The sequence below is a fragment of the Mirounga leonina genome, unplaced genomic scaffold (genome assembly GCF_011800145.1).
Source record: "Mirounga leonina isolate KUSES-001 unplaced genomic scaffold, KU_Mleo_1.0 Mir_173, whole genome shotgun sequence".
In the NCBI taxonomy this organism is placed as follows: domain Eukaryota; kingdom Metazoa; phylum Chordata; class Mammalia; order Carnivora; family Phocidae; genus Mirounga; species Mirounga leonina.
In genome coordinates this window covers 9,828,942-9,843,266 of record NW_023270447.1, presented here as the reverse complement: position 1 = coordinate 9,843,266, position 14,325 = coordinate 9,828,942, and the positions used below count along the sequence as shown (strand labels likewise).

General features: G+C 41.6%; 1 long non-coding RNA gene across 2 annotated transcripts in view; it reads left to right on the top strand.

Moving 5' to 3' along the window:
- Positions 1–14,218, top strand: part of LOC118019076 — a 41,022-nt gene extending 26,804 nt beyond the window's left edge. The window contains exons 4-5 of one of the 2 annotated variants that reach the window (XR_004681561.1): positions 10,040–10,098; positions 12,693–14,218. This is a non-coding gene — a long non-coding RNA (uncharacterized LOC118019076). The remainder of the gene's footprint in view (positions 1–10,039; positions 10,099–12,692) is intronic. The other variant, XR_004681562.1, reaches the window with a different exon arrangement.
- Positions 14,219–14,325: the final 107 nt, after the last annotated feature.

Here is a 14,325-nt window from a genome sequence, read left to right as displayed (position 1 = left end):
GTTTCTTCAACAAAATGAGAGTAATAATAAGTACCTTGGGATTATTGCAAAGATTAGGGATAAGTGAATGGCATGCGGGTGGCCCACAGTCTTGAATTCATGAAGCTATTATTCCCACTTTAAAGAGGAGGAGGTGGAGGGTCAGCGTTGATGCAATTCTCCCATTATCACACCACCAGTAAACGCCAGACTTTGCCTGACTCAGTATACAGTGCTTAGAGATTGCTTATATCACACTCACTTTTTAGAAAGGTCATTCACATTCAGAAAGTGAATATGAGGGGGACAAAAATAGATTAGTAAAATAGTACCTTTCAAATGTTAAAATAGTACCTTTCAAATGTTTTGGCCATGAGCCACAGTGTTACATTGTAAACCCTGAACACATACAACTATAAAAACAGTTGGACTTTACTGCATGTACTACTACTCCATTCTGTTCTATTTCACGTTTTAAAAAATCTGGTTATGGGGGGTCGGGCAGCGGGCCTGGGGAGGTGGTTGGGGTGCAAGGGATGAATGAACTCAGGCAGGGGTCACCTTTTCATGGCCTCAGTCCCTTCATCTGGTTGTGGTCCTTGCCCTGGTGGTCTCACTGGGCCCCGGGGAGCTGACACTGTCCCCCACGTGGCCACAGTCCTGTAGGCCCAGCCTACCAGGAATGGCAGGCCAGTGGATCTGGAGAACATGAAAGGGTCCCTTGCCCCAGGAAAGCAGTACCTTTGCTGGGGATGCTTGTTTGCCTGGTCCTCTGCAGGACAGGAAGAAATTGAGACAAGTGGAAGGCTGTTTTCTCTGAGGTCACAAAGCAGGTAACAAAAGCAGGTGGTCAGAAATGCAAATAGTGTGGAGGAGTAGACTGGGGAAAGCCCTTGAGATACAGTGGTGAACCTCCCTCCCCACACACACACACAGTTGCCGCCCTCTTGGAGCTCGGCTGCAACAACCGAGAAAACAACTAAGTGAGATATGGAGGTCACAAGACAACACTAATGGGCTGGGAAGCTTAAGGAACATCAAGTCTGGCTGTTTTATCTTAAGCCAAGTCGACGTTGGAGACCCCACAGGCCAGTCATGGAAGCTATACCCTATGCTTATTGCTCTCAAGCACTAGTGAAATCTGATGAGCTAATGGTAGAGAGGCAAGGAATGACTCCTGTCCAAAGTCAGAGTTTGCTTCAGGAAGGGGAAAGAGTTGAGGGGGGGCATGATCATTGGACTCACTGACATTGGAAGAAATTTCACAGTGAATGAAAAACTTAGCTCCTGCCCAGGCCATGGAACTGGACTAACTTGAAGTAAGAGTATCTATTTCAAATCCAAGATGATTGCTAGAGTGAATATATAGAAAGGGCAAAAGGATTTATTCCAGGTAGCAAAGGAGCAGAAGACACGAGGAGTATGGCTGCTGGAGAGTAACACTGCAGAGAAACAGTCTTTCATAACCACATTGGATGTATAAATCATAGTAAAACTAAGTTGCCACTGAATTTGAGAAGGCTACTAAGTGCTATTCATATACAACATTTCTCTGCTCAGGTTAGGTGTATCAGAGCAGAGACTGGCTTTCTGCGTTAGATGTTTCTTTGTGCTCATTGGAAATGTTTTGAGTATTTTGACCTTTACAAAAGAAGAAGAAAAAGGAAAGCCTGCCAGTAAATGTTTCTGTGTTGCTGCTAATTTGATCCTGCTAATTTCTGGATTGTATAAAGGAGTAAGCTTAAGATTTTATTAAAAGCTTGTTATCCCCAGTACATTGATTTGATGCCTCACTAAGGGGTCACAAACCACACTTTGAAAAATACTTAATTAGGTGATTATTACAGTAACCCATGTAAGAGAAGATGATAGGTGCAACTAAAGCATTAGCAGTAGGAATGAGAGAAAAAAATGCAATAATTATTTGGGTAGAATCAACATGTCCTTAAGATTGAAGGGAGAAGAAAGTGAGGAGGTTGCCAGGTTGAGTAATCTGTTTCTATTCACTGGATAGAGAGCAGTGAAGGAAAAGCTGTTTGATGGAGAATAAAGTCTGCTTTGGAAATACTGAGTGTGTGATGCCCGGGAGGACAGGGGTGTGTGTGGGGGGTGGTATCTAGATGAGATGCCTAGTAAGCAGTTAGAAGTGTGAGTTGGAGATGACAAGAGAAATCGGCTGAAGGGATAGATTCATTGGTATGTCGATGGTAGTTGAAATCACAACAATGGATTAGACTACCCAGGGGATGAGTGGGAAAGGTGGGCCAAGAGCGGAACTCGGACAACTAGCTGAAAGAAAGGTGGAGGGAGAAAAGGAAGAGAGGGGATGGAGAAACCTTATAGAGCTAGAACGCAAGAGAGGAAGGCCTTTGAATACCCTTTAGTTACCTGTGCTGGGTTATTGCATGTTGTCAATGGCACCCAGGCACCATAGAGTATGGATGGAAGAAGGCGACCGGCAGCATGATATACCGAAGCATGCTGGTACAGGAGTACGAGGTAGTCCCAAGACAACCTTCACTTTGGCTGATAGGTTTCTCCTCTGTATGAAATGAGAGCATTGAGCTAGATGCTCTCCGTGGTGTTTAATGTGGAGCAGAGGTGGGTGGGTTGAGAGTATGAGAAGATATGAAAATTAACCCATTCATCACTCAACAAATATTCATTGAGTTCTTGTGATGTTCAGTTACCGTTTTAGCCACAGAGACATGCTGATGAACCAGACAGACTATGAAAGCTGATGCTGAGTAAGGGAAGCAGCTCATATCATGGAGACAATTTAAGTTAATAGTGTATTTTCTAGTATTGATAAAAACTATGAAAGAAGTATAAAATGGATAAGGGTGACATAGGGTGATTTGGGCAGACTTCTTTACGTAGCTGTGATGAATAAAGTGAGGATGCCTTTAATGCAAAGGACTTGCTGAAGAGCATTCCTGGGAAGTACAAAGGTCTGCACCGGGAGTGACTTGCATGGGGTGCCTGGGTGGCTCAGTCGATTAAGCATCCGACTCTTGATTTTGGCTCAGGTCATGATGTCAGGGTTGTGAGATCAAGCCCGGAGTCAGGCTCTGTGCTGGGTATGGAGCCTGCTTGAGATTCTCTCTCTCCCTCTCCCTGTGCCCCTCTCCAATGCTCCCCCCATCTAGAAAAAAAAAAAATGGAGCAACTAGCATATCTGAGAACCGGTAGAAAGGGAAAAATAAAATGAAGCTAGCACAAAGAGTGAGCTGTAGATGATGAGTTATCAGCAGAAGCCAGCCCAGCTTGAACATCGTTGACCACAGTAAGGACTTTAGATTTCCTTTGTGGCTGGGAAACTACTGGAACGTTTTGTAGAGGTTAATGACTTGATCTGATTTATATTTTTTAAAGTTCACTTTGGTAGCTGTGTAGCCGAAAGATGGGTGAAAATAAAAGCAGGGAAACTGGGTAGAGGTCAGTGGTTTCGGTAATCCAGGTAAGAGAAGATGGGGTTGGATTAAGATGGTAGATCGAGGGGTACCTGGGTGGCTCAGTCGTTAAGCGTCTGCCTTCAGCTCAGGTCACGGTCCCAGGGTCCTGGGATAGAGCCCCGCATGCGGCTCCCTGCTCCACAGGAAGCCTGCTTCTCCCTCTCCCAGTCCCCCTGCTTGTGTTCCCTCTCTCGTTGTCTCCCTCTCTCTGTGAAATAAATAAATACAATCTTAAAAAAAAAAAGATGGTAGATTGAGAGGTAGAATTAACCTTAATTGCATGCCTACTACATCTGGGATTCAGTCCAAGTACTTTAGATGTGTTAACATTATTTCTACATATAGCCCTATGCTACTGTTGTCTCCATTTTATGTATGAGGATCCTGAAGCACTTGTTCAGCATTACTCTGCTAGTAAGGGTTAGAGCCAAGCGTCAAACCCGGCAATCTAGCTCCAAACTTTGCCTGCTTAAACTGTGTGCGAGACGAGATCAGGATACATTTCGAAGGTGCAGTTGGCAGATCAAAGAAGACTCTTTGAACTTTTTAGAACTTTGGTGTGACGAACTGTGTGGCATTTAATAATGTGGAGAAGACTGGACAGGGGAGAAGGAAACAAGAGTTCTGCTTAGAACACATTCAATTCAGGGCGCCTGGGTGGCTCAGTTGGTTAAGCGACTGCCTTCGGCTCAGGTCATGATCCTGGAGCCCCGGGATTGAGTCCCGCATCGGGCTCCCTGCTTGGCAGGGAGTCTGCTTCTCCCTCTGACCCTCCTCCCTCTCATGCTCTCTGTCTCTCATTCTCTCTGTCTCAAATAAATAAATAAAATCTTTAAAAACAAAAACAAAAACAAAAAAGAACACATTCAATTCAAGATGCCCCATAGACAGCCAGGTAAAGGCATTCCATAAGCACGCCGAGCCTTCTGATACCTGACAAATGACAGCTCTGTTTAAATACAAGGTAGAAGCAATCTAGCATCATGTTAGCGAAGTATTCAGCTAGCATCAGTCTATCAGCTTTTCCATACACTCTTAGTCAGATGCAGTTCCCACGTGGGGAACTGAATGGACGTTTTATTAACATAGCACAGCAAAACATCCATGTCACCCAAGATCTCACTTTTATCAGCAGCCAGTCAGTCGGTGAGCAAATGTTTTTAATGAGAAACTCTCAAAACTCTCATCCCTTGAGACCTCAGGTACACCACAGATGTGAGCCTTCACTTTCTAGCGTTTCTAAGGGCAAATTCTCCCAGCTAGAGAAGTCATGCTGATTTGGCATGGCCCCCCCAGCACCCCTGTCTTCCCTGCTGCCAGTCAGTCTCCGAACTTTGCCTGCATGGCACGTGATTGCACCATCCCAAACCTGCTCAGACTTACTAAATCCTGCCCCCTTGTCCCCGCCACCCCCTACCCCACCTTCAGTATTTGACTTCTTACTTCATCTGACCTTAGATGATCCGACCCTTTTATTATTTTTTTTTTTTAAGAAATAGACCTTTTATTTATTTATTTTTTTTAAGATTTTATTTATTTGACAGAGACACAGCGAGACAGGGAACACAAGCAGGGGGAGTGGGAGAGGGAGAAGCAGGCTCCCCACGGAGCAGGGAGCCCGATGCGGGGCTCGATCCCAGGACCCTGGGATCATGACCTGAGCCGAAGGCAGATGCTTAACAACTGAGCCACCCAGGCGCCCCAAGAAATAGACTTTTTAAAAAATTTTTATTTATTTATTTGATAGAGAGAGAGACAGCGAGAGAGGAAACACAAGCGGGGGGAGTGGGAGAGGGAGAAGCAGGCTTCCCGCGGAGCAGGGAGTCCGACGCAGGGCTCGATCCAGGACCCTGGGATCATGACCTGAGCCGAAGGCAGATGCCTAATGACTGAGCCATCCAGGCGACCCAATCCAACCCTTTTAAACAGGACTCAAGCTCAAGATTCATCCTCCTGGTCCTGCCTTCTCCTCCCTGTGCCAAGCCTGGTGTCTACTGAGCACTTACTTGGTGCAAAATACCATGCTGGAAATGCTCTCCACCCTGATTGGGATGGCAGTGCTTAGACAGGTATATATGTTTTCTGATGTTCATCAAATTATATGTTTAGATACCTCAATTTAAAAATACCTCAATTTGAGGGCCCCTGGGTGGCTCAGTCGGTTGAGCTCCTGACTCTTGATCTCAGCTCAGGTCTTGATCACAGTCGTGAGTTCAAGCCCTGTGTTGGGCTTCACACTGGGTGTGGAGCTTTCTTAAAAAAAAACAAAATAAAAACCTCGATTTGAAAAATGATATTATGCGAGGTGCTTTTCAAATAAATTTTTTTTGCCTCATGAAGCTCATAGTCCAAAGAAGGTATAACACCAAATAATAGCAGATAACATCTAAGTGTGAAGTGAGTAACCCCAAAATAAATGATACAGAAATTGGATAATAAAACTTTACAGAAAAGATAGCACTCGACTTAATTAAGCATTAGGTGTTTAGTAGACTAGAGCAGCAGGGAGAAGAGGAAGACTCTAGGTAAGGACAATAGTGTGAGCAAAGGTGCAGGTGTGGGACTAAAAAGAAATTTGGGGAGACAGTGTGTAGATCAGCTTGGACTTATTTTGAAAAACAGTGAAAAATAATATTGAGAGGGACCCAATTTATTGAGTCTCTTCAATGCCAAGCTAAGAAGTTTACAAAGTACTGTGTGTGCAGTGAGGAACTATCGAAAGTGATTGAGCCAAAGGAGGATGTAATCTGTGTTTTTAAAGGAAATCTACCCCACCTCCTACACACGTTCCACTGCAGAATCATTGGTTTATGTGACTTGTGGTTTGAGGTACAGAGTGCTTTTAATCTATCCTCCTTAACAAGGCCTTCCGGGACATGGGTCAAGGAAAAATGTTTCAGCTCTGGGTACTCAGCTTTCCATGCAGCATGGACTTGTTTTCATTTCATTCCAGACCTTTTACTATCTTTACTCTGAGTTCTGTTCCAGTCGTATCTTCACATTTTTTCCTTGACCTGACTTCTCCATAAATCCTTTAAAACGTGCAGTGACTGGTGTCAAGTGCCCTCAGGCTCATCTGCTATTCGAACTGTCTTTTACTAAGGCATTTTTGGTGACAGAAGGAATCAACGCATCTTTATTTTCCTTAACTCTTTTGCTACATTGAATACCTCTGACTTCTCCCTTTTTTAGAATTCTGTTCTTCCTGGGAGCACCTGGGTGGCTCAAATGGTTGAGCGTCTGCCTTCTGCTCAGGTCGTGGTCCCGGGGTCCTGGGATCGAGTCCCACATCAGGCTCCTGACCAAACGGGGAGCCTGCTTCTCCCTCTCCCTCTGCCTCTCCCCCTGCTCATGTACTCTCTCTCTGTGTCTCAAATAAATAAATAAAATCTTAAAAAAAAAAAAAAAGGAATTATCTTCTTCCCTGAATCCATTAAAAACATGACCCTTGTTCTTCTCGTGCTTCAGTGCTTTCTGTCTCTCACTAGTTTTTCTATTTTTTCTAGTTTTTCACATTAAGCCATTCCTCAAGTTTGTCATCATCCTTCCCTTTTTATACCCTTCTGCCAACCATCTTATCCATGCCTACCTCTTTGATTATCTTCCCGGGGCAGGTGGCTCTTGAATGTGCATCTTCCGATGACTGATGGCTGTTTCTGCTCAGAGGCCCATCCAGCAATTCAGCTCAACTTATTCCAGAACAAATCTAAGATTGCCTTCTGGTGACTTCCCTGTTTCTGTGAATGGCATTATTGGGTGACTCTACATCTACTTAATTAAAAATGTACTCCTAAAAACTCTGAAGTAGCCTGTTAATCCCCTTCCCTATATTTCTTGCCAATATTTGGACCTTTTCAGCCAATGAACAGTCTGTCTTATCTCTTTTCCCTATTTTCTCTATTATCCACCAGGTCAAGCCATCATCGCCTCTTATATGGACCATTTAAAATTCCCTAAAGAGGGGCACCTGGGTGCCTCAGTCAGTTAAGCATCTGCCTTCAGGTCATGATCCCAGGGTCTTGGGATCGAGTCCTATATCGGGCTCCCTGCTCAGTGGGGAGCCTGCTTCTCCCTCTGCCTGCTGGTCCCGGTGCTTATGCTGTGTTGCTCTCTGACAAAAAATAAATAGAGTCTTTAAAACAAATTCCCTGAAGAAACTTACTCCCTAAAGAATGCAACCTATCTACTGCTGCCAAAATATTCTTAAGACATTGTGTTAGTCCTCTACTCAACATTGTTCAGTGAGTCCCATTCATTTAAAGAAATAAAGCCAAATGCCTTCCCCCAGCATTTGCAGCTCTTGATACACTGAATCCAACCTTCCCTTCCAAGTTTATATCTCACCACTCTCTTTCCAGTACCTTGTGTCCTGTCCAAACTCAACTACTTGCTGTTTCCTGGACATTTCTCATATTCTCCTAGCTCCATGCTTTTGCTTACGCTGCCTGCCATGATTAGACATGCCAAATGAAACCCCCCCCATCCCACAAGGTCCAGTTCCAATTCATGCCATAGCAGCCACAAATGAGAGAAATGAGCTTTTGCAAGAGATTGGGTAAATCTGCATGTACTTTTACACTAAAGTACCTAGAGCAGTGCCTAGTGCAAATTAAGTTTTCAATCAATGAATGTGGGCGTGTCATCTGAATGTAGATAAACTTTCCTTTATGTTTCCAACTGGCTGCCAGCATTTCTCTTAATAGGAATTTTTTTTAACCTTTTTTTTTTTTTTAAATTACAAGCTTTTTAAAAATATATTTTATTTATTTATTTGACAAAGAGAGACACAGCGAGAGAGGGAACACAAGCAGGGGAGTGGGAGAGGGAGAAGCAGGCTTCCCGTGGAGCAGGGAGCCCGATGTGGGGCTCGATCCCAGGACCCCGGGATCATGACCTGAGCCGAAGGCAGACGCTTAAACTCTGAGCCACCCAGGCACCCCGCTAAAGTCTTCTTGACCATCTCCAATCTAGTTCTCCAAAGACAGAATTACTGTCAACCACGTCATGTAGATGTTCCCCGATCTGTTTCTGTGCATTCATGTCCCTATACGAATAAGTAGTTATGTTCATAAATGGTGAATTATCATATGCTCTGTAATAAGAACGCTGAATTCTAAATTTAAAAACACTTTACATATGGATATAAAATAGTCATAATCGGTAACATTTTTAAATCATTTTAAACATGTAGATATACATAACAGTAATGTTACATGTATTGGGCATTTTATTCCGCCAGTCATTTGGGTGTTTTGGGTGAGTAAATTCTTACAACTATTAGGTAGCTACTATTATCATCATATTCATAGAGATGAAGAACTGTAGACCTATCAAAGTTTGGTAACATACCTAGGGTCCTACTTCCAGCTAAGAAGTGGAAGAACTGGAATTCTGACCTAGGAAGTCTGGCTCCAGAGCTCACACCCTTAAAGGCCCCACTCTTCTGCCCATGATCGCATCCACTGAAGCAGGAAACTGTTAAATGTGCATAGTCCTGTTAAATAATTTAGCGTTTGTGACTATATCTCTTGGTTTCTCCTCCTCTCTGGTGGTAGGGCTCAAGTCTCCCTAACTGCTCACACACTTCTGATGACTGCATGATAGTCGTTGGCCTACTTACTACTCAGCTGTCTAAGTAGAGAGGAAGAGGAGACCAAACTTAAACAATGACTTGTTTATATTCATCTTTGCAATGAGTACAAGCTCCACGGGAATAAAGACCATGTCCTTCTTGCCCATCACCATTTCCCCCATGCCTGGCAAATAGTAAGCAGGCAGCAAATACATGTGGAAATGAGTGGAATTGTACACAATTGACCAGGGAACTTCTGAGTCAGTGTGTTTCCCATTCCAGCAATCGAGGGATAGATGTGGAAGCCATGGGGAGAAAGAAAGGACTGAAGAGAAAGAGCTAAGCTGTCTTGTTATTTTTCTTATTTTTATCAAATAAATGCATATGGTAGAAAAGTAAAATAGAAAGGTATATAATGAAAAGCACCGATCCTCTGCTCCACTCCTCCCCACCATCATTCGTTTCCCAGGGGCAATCACTTGAAACTTTTTCTATTTTTAGTTCTTCTAGTTCTTAGCTCCATATCTTTAAATAATGTGTCCATATGATTTCTTCTTAATTAATCAACTTTACACGTTATCATTCTCTTCCCACTAAGCAACACGAGGATTTATGAGTTTATTCTTTAAACCATGAATATGTGGTAGGCCTGGGGTAGTGAGAAATGACCCCAGTTCTAGTGTAAGGATTTGGTAGAGCTCCCTGTGCATAGTTTTATTAAGGCAATTGCCATACTATACCAAAACATCAATTTCCTTGCTCGTTCCCCCATGAGAAGCTGAACAACTTGAGTTGTTCTCAAATTTTGAGTTATATCTCCAATTTTGTAACCCCAGACCTATCAGTGTCTTCCAGATAGCAGGCGGGCTTATTACATTTATTTATCGAATGAATCAATGACTCCTATTGATAAAGTTACTGGGAAACTGATGAGGCATAAAAAAGGGAAGATCGCAGTGACTGATTATCCAAGAAGCAAGTGAACAACTGGTCTCAAGGTTGACTGACCAAATCTTCCTGCCACCCCAAACAGCCAAAGCCTGATATGGCCAGACACCGCACTGAACATGGATAGTCTGCATCTCCAGTGAGGTGAAGTGTTCTCATAATTTCTCGATAAGCAATAATATGAGATGTTTAAATATAGAAGTTATTGTTACAGTCTAGAAGTAATTTTGAGCAATATAAAAATCATAATTAGTACGTTACTAATCATTTAAATTGATCTTTTCAAAAAAGAGTTGGAGGTTTATTCCAGTTTAAACAAATATTTCAAAAACTAATTTTAGTCCCCTCTAACTTTATTATATTCCATAGTCTACAGTCAGAACTTAATAATTACATACCAAGGGCCACCATTAACTATTTTAGAAAAACCCTCTCCAAACTGGACCTTTCTCTATTTCCTATCTCAGTAAATGGCATTTCCATTGACTAACACAAGCCCAAATTTCTTTTCTTTTCTTTACTTTTTTATTTAAAGATTTTATTTTTAGACAATGGCAAGGCATCCGATATCTTGTAGGTCCTCTTTAGCATTATCTTGTAGGTCGTCTTTAGCATATACAAGTTCTTTTGAAACCTCCCTTTTCCTTACTTCCCCCAACTCCTGAGTATATAATCAGCCACTCCTCAAGACCCCAGTGCAGTAGCTCTTTCTGCCTACAAGTCCTGTCCCCATGCTTACATGGGGCTTGAACTCACAACCCCAAAATCAAGAGTCACATGCTCCACCGACTGAACCAGCCAGTTGCCCCCCAAACTTGTTTTATGGACTTCCCTTGTTCCCTACATATACTCAGTGACCAGGCTCTATTGGTTCTATTTTCACCATATTCCATGCACTTGTCCCACTGTAACTCCCTGAATCTAAGCAGGCTCTTGGTCTTTTCCCAATGCCCTTGCAGTAACCTTCTGCTTCAGTCTCCCTCTTTACTTAACCATCCCTCTGCAACATGCTGCCAGAATGGTCTTTCAAAAACACAAATCTGATGGCATTTCTTAAACATACACAAGTTGTTTGATGCTTAAGAGTTCCCTTAGTGTAGAATGACTTCCCCTTCTTTTCCCCCAACTTCTCCTTGGGGCAGGTTATTCTAAATCTTAGCATTAGTTTGACTATTGATCCTGATTTGTTCAGAACAATCCCAATTTCACTTGTTGTCTCACCATATTTACTGATAGCAACCCTTTGGTCATTCTCAGAAGTTCCCCAGCATAAAAGTTTCCTAGAGTTGCTATAACAGATCCCTAATACTACTGACTGGGTGGCTTAAACAACAGAAATTTATTTTCTCACAGTTCTGGAGACTGGAAGTCCAAAATTCAGGTGTTGGCAGATTTGGTTTCTGTTGAAGCCTCTCTCCTTGGCTTGTAGATGGCCACCTTCTTGCTGTATCCCCATATGGACTTTTCTCTGTGGGTGTGCATGCCTGGTGTCTTGCCTTATGCCCTAATCACCTCTTCTTTTATTTTAGAGAGAGGGCAGGTGAGGGAAGGGATAGAAGGAGAGGGAGAGAGAGAATTCTCACGCAGACTCCCAGATGAGCACAGAGCCTGACATGGGGCTTGATCCCAGGACCCTGATACCATGACCTGACCTGAAACCAAGAGTCAGATACTTAACTGACTAAACCACCCAGGCACCCCTAATCTCCTTTTCTTATAATGACACCGATCAGATTAGATTAAGACCCACACTAATGGCCTCATTTTAACTTAATTACCTTTCCAAAGGCCCTATCTCCAAAAATAGTCACATTCTGAGTTAGTAAGGGTTAGGACTTCAACATATGAATTTTAGGCCCCAACACCCAGATTGAACAATATATAAAGTTATAGTACTTAAAATAGGTATTCTGCAGGCCTATTTGGTCATCCTCCTAAAGGAAGATGAGGTGGAAGACAGTGCTAAATGTCAGGGAGGGTGGTAGTATCATGTGTCTCTGGAAATTCCTGACATACCCCAGTAGTCAAAAGATATAGGACTGACAGGATAGGTAACTGCAAAGTTGGTGCTCAGGATCAAACCCCAGGTCTTGGTGGTTAAGTGGAGAGTAGACAAGGACAATGAGTCACAAGGACAGGGATGCAGGAAATGCTGAAATTCAGAGGCTCCCCATGCCCAGCCCTACTTCCGGGTCTACCAGATACACAAGCCAGTCGTGGCAAGTCTCAGTTCCAGGCCTCACTCCACAATGGGATTGATGCTCCTACCATATACTGCCTGCCCCAGTTGATTGATTCTGGCACAAGAGTGAGTCTCAACTCTGGGGAGCAAGAATCAGCATACCCATAAGTTTCTCATAATTCTAGGGTATTCAGGTTCTGTTGAATCACATGGAAATATAAACTGTTAACTTCACTACCACAGAAAGTAATCATTTATATTTCATTAAAATATATCAATGTATAATAATTCTATGAACTAAACTATTGCTTCCAGATTTACTAAAAGTCAAAATATCATTTGAGTGAAGTCATGGTCAGAGAAATGAGAATAATTGTTTTATTCTTTGTAAACTATGACTTTCATCAGTGATATGATTAGGTGCTTTTAAAAATGTTACAATTCGGGGAGAATAACGTTAGGCTTTGACTATTAAATCCACTATATAACTCAAAGAGTTTTATGTGACTTGGTTAATCAAATGTAACTTAAAGCATTTTTTTTGTCTTTGAATCAGATGTCCAATGGGTTTCCAAAAAAAGAAGACATGGGATTGTTAAACTCACTGAAGAGCAGCAAAAAGCTGCTTCATCTCACCTATCCAATTTGGAAAACAAAGGATTAGTTTTCACACAAAACAAATTCATTAATATAAAATGAAAAGTATTTCCCATCAACGTGTCCTCTTTCTTTCAAATGCGCTAAGTATTATTTCATTTTATATAATACATCTCTGTCACTGATATGTCTTTCTTTTATCTCTATATAACAGAATATTGTATTTCATTGTATTTAGTTTTTCAAATGACTTTTCAAGAACGAAACTCTCTACTGTCACTTCACCACAGGGAGAGGATTAATTTAAGTCTTAAAGTGTTTACTCTGAACTCAACTACCATGGGTGGTAAAGGCTATTTGGACATCCTTATGTGTAATCCAGGCACATGGACAAATGATGGAAAGGAACTGGCAGCTAGAGATATGTTTTACCTTCAGTGACCCAACTGCTTTCGATACAGGGCTTTGATATCCATGCTGGATAAAAATTAGAATTATTAGTTTCTATTTGAGAGGGGATCTGGGTGAGGATAGAGAGGTTTGATATCATAGTATGACTAAGAATTCTTATGGATGGAAACCACTTTTAAAGATTATTAAGGGAGTAACATAATAAAGTTAAAAAAAAGATTATTAAGGGAGAACAAGGGAAAGAATTTCATTATGTCTTCTTCCTTCAAAATAGCTTTAATGATAGAACTTGTTCTAAGCTACAAATATTGAAAAACATATTTTAAAAGGTCTATATCTCTTTTAATGATCAGTCATTAATTTCTATGACTTACTGAGTTATTTAAAAATGTATGAAGTTTAAGTATTTACCCTTCTTGCTTTGTTTCTCCTACATGTTCAAAGTAGTACATTCTATAAACTTAACCTCTGTAAAAGAAATTTAACAATATTAGAAGGCTCATCAAAGCCAGGTGACAATTAAGCGGAGTACAATAGTATTTTTTTCAATCTTTGTCTTCACATTATGTTTGGTAATAGATAGACCTTCTTTCTTATATGCTTGTAGGTATACTCTTAGGTCATAGGAACATATGGGTTCTTAGAATTGTACCCCAAATACCACCATGTTGATACCATTGTCAAAGAATTTGGCTGGTAGAATAAACTAAAGTAAGCCAAAGTTGCATTGACAATAATGAAGAACCGCAATTAATGAACATAGTGTTTTTGTATTCTATCTTCCATTTTCTGGAATCTCCTATTTCCCTGGAATTCTGTGCTTTACTAGAAAGTTTAAATGGCTAAGATTTCCCCTTTACCCATTGTATTAGCTTCCTATGGCTGCTATAATAAATTACCAGAAAATTAGTGGCTTAAAACAGCATAATTTCTTCTTTTGTAACTCTGTAGGTCAGAAGGCCAAAATTAAGTCTTACAGGCTTAAAGTCAAGGTGTCAAAGGTGTCAGCAGGATTGGTTTCTTTTCTTTTCTTTTTTTTAAGAATTTATTTTTAAGTAATCTCTACGCCCAGAATAGGGCTCAAACTTACATCCCTGAGATCAAGAGTTGCATTCTGTACCGACTGAGCCAGCCAGGTGCTCTGGGAGTAGTTTCTTCTGAACACTAAGGGAGAATCTATT